The sequence below is a fragment of the Hevea brasiliensis genome, chromosome 6 (genome assembly GCF_030052815.1).
Source record: "Hevea brasiliensis isolate MT/VB/25A 57/8 chromosome 6, ASM3005281v1, whole genome shotgun sequence".
Lineage (NCBI taxonomy): Eukaryota > Viridiplantae > Streptophyta > Magnoliopsida > Malpighiales > Euphorbiaceae > Hevea > Hevea brasiliensis.
Window position 1 is genome coordinate 67,642,019 of NC_079498.1, and position 12,849 is coordinate 67,654,867.

The window sequence follows — 12,849 nt, forward strand, 5'->3', positions numbered from 1 at the left end:
TATTATATTTAATCATAAAAGGTCTTAATTTTTAAAAATTAAAAAAAAAAATAATTTAAATCATAAATATTAAGGTAGTAATAATAATTACAAGAGAAATAAAAAATAATCAATATGAAAGAAAATTATTTATGGAGAGTGATACGTAGTTTTTTAAAGAAAGTGATACATGGCATTCTCTTATATACCTCTGTAACTGATGTCTCTTATAAGTTTTGACGGTGCATACCTGTATAGGAAAACAAAAAAAGATATAAATAAATCATTGATAGAAGCAGATTTATTTGGAAAAATTATTTGCATGTTTAATTGGAATATATAAGTTGGAAAGATATTGAAAAAGAAAGTAGACTCAAAAGAAATTGATCACTAGTGCTAGTCCACACTCCATTGTGAAGTCCCCCACATGCTTCTCACTCTCTCTTCACAATTTTTTTGTCGGTTGAAACAAGATGCAACTACAAATCGGCTACACTACACCATGCTGAGATAGGTAATGAAATCATGAATCAACTAGGGACCAGATCTGCAGGAGGCTAAAAAATATGACTGGTTCCAAATGCCCAACTCCGCCATGTGAGCCAAGCAATTAGCAGCATAATTAGCCTCTCTAAAGATGAAATTCACTTTAACAACCCAGTCTTTGTCAATATAACTCTTAATAGCCTGAATCAGGGCTGTGCACTCTGTAACGTCCCAGAAGATGAGGTAACAAATTGAACCGCAGCTGCACTATCACATTGCACCACCACTTTATTCAACCCCAAAGCCCATAGTTGGCCTCGTGCCTGATAGATGTATACTGGATAGACATATGGCTGCCTAACTAGTATACTCTCATGTATCCACCTTTGATAATTTGCTATAGATTTCTTGGGCACTGGTAATAATTAATTAAGACTGAATATATAATAAGTAAACCGAAAAGATCTCGATAATTTAAATTATTTCTAAAGTGAAATGAAAATATAAAATACCAAGAAATTATGAAATTTGCCATATATAGAATTATTATTTAAGTTGTTTAATTATTGTTATTATAAATTATACACCACTAAGCATTATGTTTAGCCCGTTGGTTTTCCATCGTGTAGGTACTGGAAATCAGCAGCCGCTACACAGAGCTCCGACCAGATCTGCCACTGTCCAGAGTCACCTCACCAGTCTTTTGTATTTTGGCAGGGCTCATGTATAGACTAGTATTTTGGTTCATTATGTCTAATCATGATGTAATTACTAGTAACACAGATTCTCTTTTAATGTATTTACATAGATGTTCCAAAATAATACTACCACTAATTATAATAAGGTTGAATTGGCACTGTCAAATTCAGACCTCCTACAATAAAACATTTCCCTTCAAATTTTTTGGGAAATTATGTGGAGAGTTGAGTTTACTTGATATTGCTGTTGGATTTGTTTTTAAGAATTTTTTTTTAAAAATATATTAATTAGAAAGTATTAAAAATTAATTTAAAATTAAATTTAATAAGTTTTAGAAATAGGAGCATCAATAATAACACAATAATTTTTCTAATCTTTTTCTTTAAAAAAAATTTGAAATAATGATATTTTTTCTAAAAGTTTTTTTTCATCTTTAAATAATAATACCAAACAAACACTTACTCTAATAAAATTTTATGAAATTCAAATTTACGTCCTATGTGATCTTGTGATTTTCCAACTTAATTTTTACTCTATCTAGTTCTCAAATGCTTGGGACCATTTAGAAAAATGTATGAGGAATATATAGTAAGTCTTCAATGGATTAAGAAGAGACAAAATGAATTGATTGAAAAAAATTAATTGAATGTTTGGGGTCCATTTACAAAAATGTATGAATAATTGTCAAGTGCGTAATTGCCCCTCAGAAAAATGGACAAAGAAAAATAGAATAAAGTGCAGAAGTCATTAAAATTCTTGTCTTTGTTTTCACAGCTATGCTTATGTTGATAGAAGTTGGACTGCTATTTCGTATTTTCGTATACCCTCTTGAAAGTGATACTTTCAAATATTATATTCAACGGTAAATAAAATTGAAATCTTCTTTGAAGCTTGGATTCAGATAGCAACTCATAGACTTTGATTTGTGAATATAACCCCCTGCCATGGCGTTCATGCATACGAATACAACTCATTCAAAGTCGCTTATAATTACAAAGTTAGGAATTAACTCAATAACTTGATCCAAAAATAAAAAATTTGGATTTAAATTAATTAATTCAAATTTGATTAAAAAATTAAATGAATGAAATTTAATTCAAAATTTAAAAATTCATATTTTTATTTGTAATGATCCATAACTTATAAAACGATTTGAATTTAATATGAAATCTTTTATTTATATAAATTTAATGCATAATCCAATCAATATATAAAACTCTTAAACACAAAACAATCATCTTTGAGCAAATTATGGAGTGTAGAGAGAGAGCTAGCGAAGGTTTGGAATAAATTACCTAGAACACTTCTAGAAATTTGTTGAACCAAGATAACCAATTTCTTCTAGCAAGGTTGTCGTAAATCACCAACTATCTACTTGTCCAACCTCTAATAGATATCCACACAGCGTAAGTGAAGAAATCTCCAAGAACTTCTTAAAGAAAGGTGTAACGCCCTCACCGTAGGTAGTCCGTACATTTTACTGTTCCGATGACTAATGTATGTTCGGACAGTCAGGATGTTTGGAACTACACTTAAACTATAGTGAAGAGGCATAAATTAATGAAATAAATATTAAAAAAATATAGGAAAAATTTTGAGAAATAAAATAAAATTTAGAGAATTTATTAATTGGTATAAAAAATAAAAATAATCTGATGAGCACCATGAAAGGTATTTTGGTCATTTCACCCCTAGAGGTGAATTTTGACTTAAATGTCAAATTAAAATTTGGAAATAGAATAATTAACATAAATTAATTTTATGAATTTGAATTTGATAAATGAGAAGAGAAAGAAGAAGAAAAGAAAAGAAAAGGAAAGAAAAGGAAAGAAAAGAAAAGAAAGGAAATAGATTTATGAAATTTAAAAACAATAAAGTACACATAAATGTATATATATAAATAACCACAAGAGACAAAACCCCACCAACCATTTTCTTCTTCCTCTTCTCTCTTTCTCCTTGCCGTCTCCCTTGGTCTCTCCCTCCCCACCATTGTTATCAAGCTTAAAGCTTGATTTCCCAAGCTTTCACTCACCAAAACCCATAGACCCCTTCACAAAAAAATTTAGCCCACACCATAAGGAAGCTTTAGATACCCATAAGAAGAAGAAAGATTAAAGTTTGAAGTGGGTCACAAGAGGTTAGTACACTAATCCCTCTTCTTCTCTTTATTAAACATGAAAAGCATGTTTAGCTAAGCATAAATACCATTAAAACAAAAAGAAAATCTAGAGGAAAGAACCCTTTAATTTTTGGCAGCCATGGAACTTGAAGTTTATTGCTTTTAAGTGATGAAAAATGGTTCAATGAGAATGTGTAATTAGTTGAAATGTTTGGGTGTTTGATTGTGTAGTGTTTGTGTAAATTTGAAACTTTGAAAACTAGGGTTTGTGTAAATGTTGAGGACTTTGTGTAAAATGTTGAAATTGACCTATTGGGATGAGATTGTTGCTTATAGAAGTGTATTGCATGCAAATTGAAGTAAGGAAGTTGGAGGAGATTGAGTTTTGGAAGTGTTAATTTTCTGCAGGTTGTGTTTGTTGAGGGCAGTGTACATTTTAGGCCATAAATAAAATTGTGTGACCCCAATTGGTTTGCGGCCAATTGGAGGTGAAACTAAACCCAAAATAGCCCATTTTCCATGAAGAAATCATGCCCAAATTCAGTCCAAAACTTGAGCTAAATACTGCCCAAATTCGGATTTCCCTGCACCCAACCCAGAAAATGACCAAATGAACAGTACGTGTTCATTTGGTCATAACTCTCTCTATACTGGTCCAAATGACCTAAACTTTTACCCATGGAAAGTGTAGACATAGGGCTACACTTTTCATGAAGACTACATAACCCAGTTTTGCCTTTAACAAATTCAAATTATTAGCACAAGTTGGGTCACTGAAACTGCCAACCCAGAAAATGACCAAATGAACAGTACGTGTTCATTTGGTCATAACTCTCTCTATACTGGTCCAAATGACCTAAACTTTTACCCATGGAAAGTTTAGACAAAGGGATACACTTTTCATGAAGACTACTTAGCCCAGTTTTGCCTTTAACAAATTCAAATTGTTAGCACAATTTGGGTCACTGAAACTGCCAACCCAGAAAATGACCAAATGAACAGTACGTGTTCATTTGGTCATAACTCTCTCTATACTGGTCCAAATGACCTAAAATTTTACCCATGGAAAGTTTAGACATAGGGCTACACTTTTCATGAAGACTACTTAACCCAGTTTTGCCTTTAACAAATTCAAATTATTAGCACAATTTGAGTCACTGAAACTGCCAACCCAGAAAATGACCAAATGAACAGTACGTGTTCATTTGGTCATAACTCTCTCTATACTGGTCCAAATGACCTAAAAGTTTACCCATGGAAAGTTTAGACATAGGGTTACACTTTTCATGAGGACCACTTAACCCAGTTTTGCCTTTAACCAATTCAAATGGTTAGCAAAATTTGAGTCACTGAAACTGCCAACCCAGAAAATGTCCCAAAATATTATTCCTTTGGTATTTTGTCCATAACTTGAGTTCTATAACCCCAAACTCAGTGATTCAAAAACTGAAATTCAAGTTTAAACATAGAGGAGCAATTGTTATGAAGGAATTGTGACTAAATAGGCATCCCAACCTAGTCAAATTCCTAGATAAAAATAACACATCAACATGAACCTAATGAAAGGTTCATGGGAAAAATGCTATATAGGATAATTAAAATACTCATAAGGAAAATTTAATATTAAAAATGATATGAATATGTAAATTAGGACTAATGTCTTATTAATATGAAATTTATGGTACCAATGAACAGTACTAGAAAATAGTAATAGTGAATAGTGCTAAATTAATTAAAAATATTTAATTGCCCATAGTATACCTAGACTTATTTATTTAGTTGGATAAATTGGTATATTAATTAGGGACTACAGATAGCAGTACTGCCTACCGAGAAAATCATGAGGTAACAATATATGTCTGATATGATTGTTCTACAGGCTATATGCCTACTTTATTTCTGGCTTTACAAGCCTGACAGCAGGTCTCGTGCCCGACAGACGTATACTGGATAGACATATGGCTGTCTAACCAGTATAAACCCGTACATCCAGCTTTTATAATTTGTTATAGGTTTTCTTGGGCATTGATTAAAAAAAAAATTTCTACACATAGAATACATGTTTTAAATGACATCAAAAGTTTACAATAGATATGATAAAACAAGATAGGGTGCTCCGGCACCGAATGTGGCACTTCTTGCTCGGCTATACGGTAGACGGGTAAGGGGTGTCACATTTAGTGGTATCAGAGCAGAGGTTTAGGCGGTCATAGACCTAGATAGATAGAAAGAAATAGTTGCATCACATGCATGGGCTTTTAAATAGAGTTGAGGTGACACTAATGCAGATATGTTCTTTGTCTATTTTATAGGATCGATGGCATCTGATCCTTCAAAGCACGGACCTCCGAGACCGATAGAGGAGGAAGTAGAGAGTCACGCACCTGCTCCTAGTCGGGGGAGAAGTGGTAGTAGAGCAGAATCATCTCGAGGTACTGTGAGTAGGGCACAGCAAGCCTTCTATGAACAGATGACACAGCTGTTCCGTCAGTTCGCCGGAGCCATTCCCCAGCCACAGCCACCTCCACCTCCACAGCCACAGCCACAGCCACCTCCACCTCCACAGCCACAGCCACAGCCACCACCACCACCACCACCTGTACAGCCACCTCCACCCCCACAGCCGTAACCTATACACAGATCTCCACTAGAGAGACTGCGAAAGTATGGGGCAATTGACTTCAGAGGTAAGAGGGATGATGATCCATCTGCAACAGAGTATTGGCTGGAGAGGACAGAGAGGGTATTGCAGCAGTTACACTGCACCCCAGAGCAGCAATTGGAGTGTGCTCTATCACTGCTACAGGAGGATGCATATAGATGGTGGGTGACAGTATCTATAGTAGTACAGCCTGCACAGATCACCTGGGAGTTCTTTCTGGCTGAATTCAGAAAGAAATACATCAGTCATGTGTACTTGGAGACCAGAAGAAGAGAATTCCTGGCACTGAGACAGAGGCAGCTGACAGTCTCTGAATATGAGCGAGAATTCATGAGACTTAGCGAATATGCATTGGAGTTGATGCAGACAGAGGTTGATAAATGCAAAAGATTTGAGGATGGACTGAATGACAACATCAGGTTAATAGTGACATCTCACCACTTCACAGATTTCTCTCTGTTGATAGCATCAGCCCTTGATGTGGAGAGAGTCAGAAATGAAGAGCAGTCCAGAAAGGATAGGCAACGCAAGAGGGGTTCTGGGTCTGGTCAGTCCGGCTCAGCAGACACGAGTAGTAAGAGACCCAAGGAGTCTTAGGGTCAGACTCAAGGTCGGGGCAAGAAACAAAAGTCTCGGTTTGCTCCAAGGAGAGGAGGAGGATAATCTGGTGCATCAGTGGGTAGTTCACCAGGTGCAGCTACACGGGGATCAGCCCCACCACCTACTTATGTACATTGTGGTAGACCCCATAGAGGAGAGTACAGATTGTTGACAGGTGGATGTTTCAGATGTGGGTCTACGGATCACTTCCTGAAGGATTGTCCATAAAGGAACACTAGTGCTCCCACTGCTACACCTCAGATGGAGAGGTCTGCCCTAGCAGCATAGAGGGGTAGGAGACCTGTGAGGCCTGATACAGCTGGCACGTCACAGAGGCCTACTGCAGAGACAGTCCAGAGGCAGGAGATTAGGGTAACACCTCGTGCTTATGCCATGAGAGCTCGAGATGAGCCAGAGCTAGCTGATGTCATTAGAGGTACATTTTCTTTTTATGACCTGTTAGTATGTGCATTGATTGATCCGGGTTCCACACATTCATATGTGTGCATCACACCACCAGTTGATAGAGGGGTACAAGTAGAGGAGCTAGAGGAGGACATACAAGTCACAAACCCTTTAGGCTATAGTGTCATGGTGAAAAAGGTCTACAAGGGTTGTCCTCTGAAAATACAAGGGTATGAGTTTTTAGTTGACTTGATTGAGCTACCATTCCATAAGTTCGATGTGATATTAGGTATAGACTGGTTATCACATCATCAGGCGATGGTAGATTGTCGGCTAAAGAGGATGTCACTACAGACAGTAGATGGGGATGTGATTATAGTTGTGGGTGAAGGAACGGGTTGTCTTTCCACCATCATATCAGCCACAACAACTAGGAGATTGATAAGAAAGGGCTGTGAGGCTTTCTTAGCACATGTGATTGATACCAGGAAGACTATCCCAAGCATGCAGGAGATCCCCACTGTATGTGATTTTCCAGATGTGTTTCCGGAAGAGTTGCCGGGTTTGCCACCCAATAGAGAAGTGGTGTTTGCTATAGAGGTTATGCCTGGTACTGCACCAATGTCCATTGCTCCATATAGGATGGCACCTACTGAACTGAGAGAGTTGAAAGTTCAGTTACAGGAGCTACTAGACAAGGGCTTCATACGCCCTAGTGTGCCACCCTGGGGAGCACCAGTGCTATTTGTGAAGAAGAAGGACGTTACCCTTCGGCTTTGTATAGACTACCGGCAGCTGAATAAGGTGACTGTGAAAAACAAATACCCTTTACCTAGGGTAGATGACCTATTTGATCAGTTGAGGGGAGTTGGAGTATTCTCCAAGATAGATCTCAGATCAGGCTATCACCAGTTGAGAGTAAAGGAGACAGATGTTCCTAAAACTGCTTTCAGGACCCGGTATGGACACTATGAGTTCCTAGTGATGCCATTTGGGCTAACAAATGCACCAGCAGCTTTCATGGACCTAATGAACCGTATCTTTCATCCTTACTTGGATCGGTTTTTTGTGGTCTTTATAGATGATATCTTGGTGTATTCTAAGAACCGGGAAGAGCATGATGAACACCTGAGATTAGTACTACAGACACTGCGAGAAAAGCAGTTGTATGCCAAGTTATCCAAGTGTGACTTCTGGTTGGATGAGATATCCTTTCTTGGACACATTGTGTCAGCAGATGGAATCAGGGTAGATCCAAGGAAGATTGAAGCAATAGTTGAATGGAAGCCTCCCAAAATATAACGTAAGTCGAAGCTTTTTGGGGTTATTTGGATACTACAGAGATTTGTGAAGGATTTTCCTTATAGCATTCCATCGACTAAGTTCTTGCATAAGAATGCAAAGTTTGATGGAATGAAAATGCCAAACCAGCTTTGAGAAGTCAAGGCTATGCTTACGTAAGCTCGGTGTTGACACGGAGTCAGAGAAAGACTATGTGATCTACAGTGATGCCTCTCACAATGGGCTTGGGTGTGTTCTAATGCAGGAAGGGAAAGTAGTTGCCTATGCTTCTAGACAGCTAAGGCCACATGAAAAGAACTACCCAACTCATGATCTGGAATTGGCGGCAATAATATTTGCATTGAAGATATGGAGGCATTACCTATATGGTGAGAAGTGTTACATCTACACTGATCACAAGAGTCTAAAGTACTTGCCAACTTAGAAGGAACTCAATCTGAGACAGAGGAGATGGATTGAATTCCTTAAAGACTATGACTGTGTGATCGACTACCATCCTAGGAAAGCAAATATAATGTGCTGACGCCCTAAGCAGGAAGTCTATAATGGCTTTGAGAGGATTGAATGCTCGATTGTCTTTAGCATAGGATGGGGTACTTTTGGCTGAGTTGTGTGTAAAGCCAAGTTTGTTACAGCAAATACAAGAAGCACAATTAAGGGATGAAAAGTTGCTAACTGTTATGGGCAGAACTCAAGAGGGGAAGGAGACTGATTATGAGTTGAGAGGAGATGGGTGCCTGTACTATAAAGGCAGAATATGTATACCAAGAGATGAGGAACTGAAGAAGAATATCTTGAAAGAGGCTCATAGTAGCTTCCATGCTATGCACCCAGGAAGTACCAAGATGTACCAAGACCTGAAAACACATTATTGGTGGCCTGGAATGAAGAAAAAGATTGGTGATTTTGTGACTAGATGTTTGACATGCTAGCAGGTTAAGGCTGAGCATCAGGTTCCATCAGGGTTGTTGCAACCTATATCCATACCAGAATGGAAATGGGACCGCATTACCATGGATTTTGTGACTGGGCTACCATTGACACAGAGGAAGCATGATACTATATGGGTGATTGTGGATAGATTGACCAAGTCAGCTCATTTCCTACCAGTTAGAACCAGCTACTCATTAGAGAGATTAGTAGAAATTTACATAGATGAGATAGTCCGGCTACATGGAGTGCCAACATCGATCATATCTGACCGAGACCCGAGATTTACTTCGAGGTTTTGGAAGAGGCTACAGGAGTCTTTAGGCACTCGACTGCACTTCAGTACGGCTTTTCATCCACAGACGGATGGACAGTCAGAACGGGTGATTCAGGTATTGGAGGATATGTTGAGAAGCTGCATCATTGACTTTGAAAGAAGTTGGGAGAAGTATCTTCCTTTGGTAGAGTTTGCTTACAACAACAGCTACCAAGCCAGTATAAAAATGGCTCCATATGAAGCGTTATATGGGAGGAGATGTAGAACTCCCTTATGCCGGGATGTAAATGGGTGAGGAGAAAATAGTGGGCCCAGATTTAGTGAGACAGACAGAGGAAAAAGTGAAACTCATCAGAGACAATTTGAAAGTCTCCTCGGATAGACAGAAGTCATATGCCGACCTGAGGAGAAAGGATATAGAGTATGAGGTTGGTGAGAAGGTGTTTCTTAAGGTATCACCTTGGAAGAAAGTGCTAAGATTTGGTAAAAAGGGTAAGTTGAGCCCTAGGTTTATTGGTCCATATGATGTCATTGAGCGTGTGGGTCCAGTAGCCTACAGGCTAGCTTTACCACCTGAGCTGGACAAGATCCACAGTGTATTCCATGTGTCGATGCTTAGGAGATACAGATCAGATCCTTCACATATCATTTCAGCAGAGGAGATAATTGTGCAACCTGATTTGACATATGAAGAAGAACCAGTCAGAATCTTGGCACGGGAAGTGAAAGAATTCAGAAACAAGAGGATCCCACTAGTGAAAGTCTTATGGAGACACCACAACACGGAAGAAGCGACATGGGAGAGTGAGGAGACGATGAGGCAGCAGTTCCCTCAGCTCTTCACATTAGGTAAATTTCGAGGACGAAATTTCTATTAGAGGGGAAGAATTGTAACGCCCTCACCGTAGGTAGTCCGTACATTTTACTGTTCCTATGACTAATGTCTGTTCGGACAGTCAGGATGTTTGGAACTACACTTAAACTATAGTGAGGAGGCATAAATTAATGAAATAAATATTAAAAAAATATGGAAAAAATTTTGAGAAATAAAATAAAATTTAGAGAATTTATTAATTGGTATAAAAAATAAAAATAATCCGATGAGCACCATGAAAGGTATTTTGGTCATTTCACCCCTAGAGGTGAATTTTGACTTAAATATCAAATTAAAATTTGGAAATAGAATAATTAACATAAATTAATTTTATGAATTTGAATTTGAAAAATGAGAAGAGAAAGAAGAAGAAAAGAAAAGAAAAGAAAAGGAAAGAAAAGGAAAGAAAAGAAAAGAAAGGAAATAGATTTATGAAATTTAAAAACAATAAAGTACACACAAATGTATATATATAAATAACCACAAGAGACAAAACCCCACTAACCATCTTCTTCTTCCTCTTCTCTCTTTCTCCTTGCTATCTCCCTTGGTCTCTCCCTCCCCACAATTGTTATCAAGCTTAAAGCTTGATTTCCCAAGCTTTCACTCACCGAAACCCATAGATCCCTTCACAAAAAAATTTAGCCCACACCATAAGGAAGCTTTAGATACCCATAAGAAGAAGAAAAATTAAAGTTTGAAGTGGGTGACAAGAGGTTAGTGCACTAATCCCTCTTCTTCTCTTTATTAAACATGAAAAGCATGTTTAGCTAAGCATAAATACCATTAAAACAAAAAGGAAATCTACAGGAAAGAACCCTTGAATTTTTTGCAGCCATGGAACTTGAAATTTATTGCTTTTAAGTGATGAAAAATGATTCCATGAGAATGTGTAAATAGTTGAAATGTTTGGGTGTTTGATTGTGTAGTGTTTGTGTAAATTTGAAACTTTGATAACTAGGGTTTGTGTAAATGTTGAGGACTTTGTGTAAAATGTTGAAATTGACCTATTGGGATGAGATTGTTGCTTATAGAAGTGTATTGCATGCAAATTGAAGCAAGGAAGTTGGAGGAGATTGAGTTTTGGAAGTGTTAATTTTCTGCAGGTTGTGTTTGTTGAGGGCAGTGTACATTTTAGGCCATAAAAAAAAATTGTGTGACCCCAATTAGTATGAGGCTAATTGGAGGTGAAAATAGACCCAAAATAGCCCATTTTCCATGAAGAAACCATGCCCAAATTCAGTCCAAAACTTGAGCTAAATACTGCCCAAATTCGGATTTCTCTGCACCCAACCCAGAAAATGACCAAATGAACAGTACATGTTCATTTGGTCATAACTCTCTCTATACTGGTCCAAATGACCTAAAATTTTACCCATGGAAAGTTTAGACATAGGGATACATTTTTCATGAAGACTACTTAACCCAGTTTTTCCTTTAACAAATTCAAATTGTTAGCACAAGTTGGGTCACTAAAACTGCTAACCCAGAAAATGACCAAATGAACAGTACGTGTTCATTTGGTCATAACTCTCTCTTTACTGGTCCAAATGACCTAAACTTTTACCCATGGAAAGTTTAGACATAGGGCTACACTTTTCATGAAGACCACTTAACCCAGTTTTGCCTTTAACCAATTCAAATGGTTAGCACAAGTTGGGTCACTGAAACTGCCAACCCAGAAAATGTCCCAAAATACTATTCCTTTGGTATTTTGTCCATAACTTGAGTTTTATAACCCCAAACTCAGTGATTCAAAAACTGAAATTCAAGTTTAAACATAGAGGAGCAATTGTTATGAAGGAATTGTGACCAAATAGACATCCCAACCTAGTCAAATTCCTAGATAAAGATAACACATCAACATGAACCTAATGAAAGGTTAATGGGAAAAATGCTATATAGGATAATTAAAATACTCATAAGGAAAATTTAATATTAAAAATGATATGAATATGTAAATTAGGACTAATTTCCTATTAATATGAAATTTATGGTACCAATGAACAGTACTAGAAAATAATAATAGTGAATAGTGCTAAATTAATTAAAAATATTTAATTACCCATAGTATACCTAGACTTATTTATTTAGTTGGATAAATTGGTATACCAATTAGGGACTACAGATAGCAATACTGCCTACCGAGAAAATCATGAACTAACAATATATGTCTGGTATGATTTTTCTACAGGCTATATGCCTACTTTATTTCTGGCTTTACAAACCTGACAGCGGGTCTCGTGCCCGACAGCTGGCCTCGTGCCTGACAGACGTATACTGGATAGACATATGGCTGTCTAACCAGTATACACCCGTACATCCAGCTTTTATAATTTGTTATAGGTTTTCTTGGGCACTGATAAAAAAAAAAAATTTCTACACATAGAATACATGTTTTAAATGACATCAAAAGTTTACAATAGATATGATAAAATAAGATAGGGTGCTCCGGCACCGAATGTGGTACTTCTTGCTAGGCTATACGGTAGACGAGTAAGGGGCGTCACAAA